Source organism: Arachis duranensis, chromosome 2 (assembly GCF_000817695.3).
Source record: "Arachis duranensis cultivar V14167 chromosome 2, aradu.V14167.gnm2.J7QH, whole genome shotgun sequence".
In the NCBI taxonomy this organism is placed as follows: domain Eukaryota; kingdom Viridiplantae; phylum Streptophyta; class Magnoliopsida; order Fabales; family Fabaceae; genus Arachis; species Arachis duranensis.
The window spans coordinates 8,502,544-8,506,851 of NC_029773.3; positions in this window are offsets into that span (position 1 = coordinate 8,502,544).

Sequence of the window (4,308 nt, forward strand, 5' to 3'; positions counted from 1 at the left end):
ATTATAATTTTAAAAAAATTTAAAAGATTTAAAATTTAAAATAATTACTATATTATTTAGTAAAATTTAAAATATTAAATTTTTAAATATATAATCAATAATAATTTGATAAACTTATTTAAATAAAAAAATTTACATAAAAAATTAACAATTTAAAAATATAAAATTTAAAATACAAATGACAAAATAATTTTATAATAATTTAATTATTTTTATTATTTTATGTAAAAAAAATTATTTATTAAGGTCTAAAAAATAATATTAAAATTAGTATTATAAAAAATACTTAAAATTTAATATTATGAAGAAAAAACAAAAAAAATTATATAAGGACTAATTTGATTAATTTTTAAAATTTTAAGGATGAAAATGACTTACATCTAAACTTTCAGGGACTATTTTGATTATAAATAACTTTTTTACACGTCAAGTGACACGTGGCATGCTAGGTGTCACTAACTTGACACGTCAACCAAACATATTGTGACACGTGGCATTAACCTAATGCCGTCATCATCTAACTAACGGAAAGACCAATTTGACTTATGTTTTATCTTTTAAAGACTAATATGACTAAAAAAATCTTTTGAGGACTAATTTAAAGAATAGGTGATCTTTCAGGGACGAATTTGACTATTAACTCATAAAACATCAAAAGACATTTACCTTTGTCCCTTCGAAAACTCAAATAGAAGAAGCTTCTGTTAATAAACAAGTTGTACTTAAAATTATTTTTATTAGTTTTGATGGTATATAATAATAATTTCAGTTTATTATTGAGCTCTTTTCTGTTTAATACAACTGCTCTCTGGAACCCCAACACCAAGCCTACGAAAAAATTTTCGCAAGGCAATCGGAGCAAGAAGCTCCTCTTAATGTGTAAGTTCTACTTATAATTCTTTTTATTAGTTTTGATAGTATATAATAATAATTTCGGTTCATTATTGAACACTTTTTTATTTGATCCAATTACCCTCCGGAACCCCAACACCAGGCCTGCGAAGAAACTTCGACAAGCCAATCGAGCAATAAGCTCCTCTCCATGTGTAAGTTTCACTTAAAATCCTTCTTACTGGTTTTGATATTATATAAATATAATTTCGGTTCATTATTGAATTCTTTTCTGTTTAATCTAGCTGCCCTCCGGAACCCCAACAGCAAGCCTGCGAAGAAGCTCCGATAAGACAATCGGAGTAAGAAGCTCATCTTAATGTGTAAGTTTTACTTAAAATTCTTGTTATTAGTTTGATGGTATATAATAGTAATTTCAGTTTATTTCTTAGTTTATTTGAGATTCATTTGAATCTAGAAATGAATTTGATGTGTTCTTGTTGATGATTGAGCTTTTTTACTACTAGTTCAAATCTGGTGTAATTTCAGTTGATTTCTTAGTTTAGTTTAGGTTCATCTGAATCTAAAAATGAATTCGATGTGTTCTTATTGATGATTGAGATTTTTTGACTACTCGTTCAAATCTAAAGTAATTTTTGTTCATTATTGTACTCTTTTCTGTTTATACAGCTGTCCTCCGAAATCCCAACACTGGGCCTGCGAAAAATCTTTCGCAAGGTAAATGGAGCAAGAAGCTCCTCTTAATGTGTAAGTTATACTTAAAATCGTTTTTATTAGTTTTGATGTTATATCATAATACTTTTTTATTATTACTTAAAACTTTTCTCTGCTTGCAGTTCTCCCCGTCCTCGACATTGAGAAGATGATGTACCTTTTTTCAGCCTTGACATAACTCCCCCGATTTCTTAACCAATAATAACACAACTTGAAATGTTGGCAGAGGCGGTGATGGATGTTGGGGTGATAGCAGCATTGCAATTTGTTGAGGAAACAAGTGTAGAGTCAAGTTTGAGCATCCCTGAAGAATACAAGACTCCAATGAAAGAAAAAGAAATAATAGAGAAGCTAAAGAAGAAATGTTATCAGTGGATGACACAAGTAAAGGTTTACAAAGATGATTCAACCAATGATTATGAACCGATATTCATGTTGGACCACAAAGCGTATTTGGAGGGGGATAGATTCCACTTCTTGTCTCTAATACCCGGACAAGATGTAGAAAATATGATAAATTCTTCTTTGGCTATTACATTAACATTAATAATTTTTCTGAAAAATTTTATTCTCATATATCTAATAAATTTTCGTCCTGTAGGTGATTTCTGCAATGTGTATGCTTCTCAACAACAAAAAATGTCGCAGATTTGATGAAGAAATATACTGTGTGCTGACAGATATTGTGGTAAGCCAAATTTTATATTCCTTAAATATCTTTTTGTTGAAGAATTTCATTTGTTTGTGTTGATGATTGAACTTTTTTACTGCTAGTTCAAATCTGATGTAATTTCGATTTATCTCTTAGTTTAATTGAGTTCATTTGCAGAAATGAAATGAAATGTGCTTTTCTTGCTGATTGAATGTTTATGATATTTTGTTCAAATCTAAACTAAATTCGATTCATTTGTGAATTGAGTTAGGTTTACTTGATACTATTGTTAAGTATTCACCAAATCTGTTACTCCTTAATAAATTCTGTTCATCTATTACTTTAATTAAGCTCATTTGAAAGCAGCAATGCATTGAAATGTGCTTACTTGCTTATTGAATGTATGATTGCTAGTTCAAATTGGATATAATTTTGGTTTATTTTTAATTTAGTTGAGGTTTATTTGAATTCAGAGATGAATTTGATGTGTTTTTGTTGGTGATTGAGCTTTTTTTACTACTAGTTCAAATCTGATGTAATCTCGGTGCATTTGTGATTTAACTGAGGTTCAGTTTGCAAAATTTAATGTTGGAGAAGCATAAGATCGACTACATTGATCCAAACACTAAGAAGGCCTACCAGATCAGTTAATTTAAGGACTTCCTGCCTTTTCTGGACAAAAGAAAACTAGCATCACATCCATTTGTAAGTTGTGATTTCTAAAACTTATTTAATAATTCTGTCGCTTGCTATCATTTAAACTGAAATATTTTATTCTTTTTTCAAACTTCAACTGTTTGCACCAGTTTGCCATAGAGGCTATTGGTGGTTGTGAATTACTGATGTTAAAAAGAAGGCCTTCCATGTGCTTGACCCCATCAAAAAAAAAAAAGATATACCTGAAAAAAGAATAATTTTAAACAAATTTGTTGTAAGTTTTTTGTTGTAAATTATCTCTTATTTCTAGTCATTATCAATCACTGCTTGTGCCTGATTGAGCATTTGTGGGCTTAATTTTCTTTAATTATTATTAAATTAAAGTACACTTTTTATATCTTTTTTAGGGCTTAATAATATCCCGGATGAGGGTCTATGCTGGGGCAGAATTTTTGATGGTCTCTCTCCTAATAATCATATTTTAGTATTTTATTTTGAGTAAACTACCATTTCTACCCACGAAAGTTGAAAATGCTGACATATCTACCCATAAAAGAAGAAAATTACCATTTGTACCCATGAAATATGGATTTCGCATAACAAAATTATCCAAACACTACAAATTACTTAAAATCCCTAAATTACCCTTATTTTCACCACCACACCACCTCCATCACCCAATCACCTTCCTAACCTTAACCCTCTTCACCCAGCCACCACCTTTCTTTCCCTTTCTAATCTCAAATCCCACCACTACCCTCTTCACCCAGCCACCACCCATCTTTCCCTTTCTAACACACTCTCACCATTACTTCCCACTCAGTCCCCACCGCTACTTCAATGGCTCCTTGCCACACCCTCTTCTCTTTCATCCTCACAGTCACAGCAACACTTGCTGCCGCTTCCCCGGAAAAGAAGAGCACCTTCACGGTGCAAGTCCACCATGAAGCCAAGCCTTCCATCTTCCCAACCCACAAGCACTGGTACGAATCCTCTCTCGCTTCTATTATCAACCATGCCACTGCAACTGAAACCACCATCACCACCACCTCCGCCGCCGTCCTTCACACTGACGACACTGTCTTTCACGGCTTCTCAGCAAAGCTCTCACCTTTAGAGGCCCAGAAGCTGGAATCCCTGTCCCACGTCGTCGCAGTGATCCCGGAGCAGGTCCGCCAAGTCCCACCCAACCTCCACTCGCTGCCACCGTGTCCTTTCCCCCTTTCTTTCCTCCTCCACCCTTTTCCTCTCTCTTTCCTCTTCTTCCCCTCGCCTCACCTCCGCGAGCCTAGGACCACCGTTGCCTTCTGTTTTCGCCGCCTTTTGCAATCCTAGAGCCGTCGTCGTTGCCTGATCGCTACCGCTGTCCCAACCCGTTCCAACTAGCCCTCCATCGCTCGCTGACCCAAAGCTCCGATCCAGCCCATGTCCAG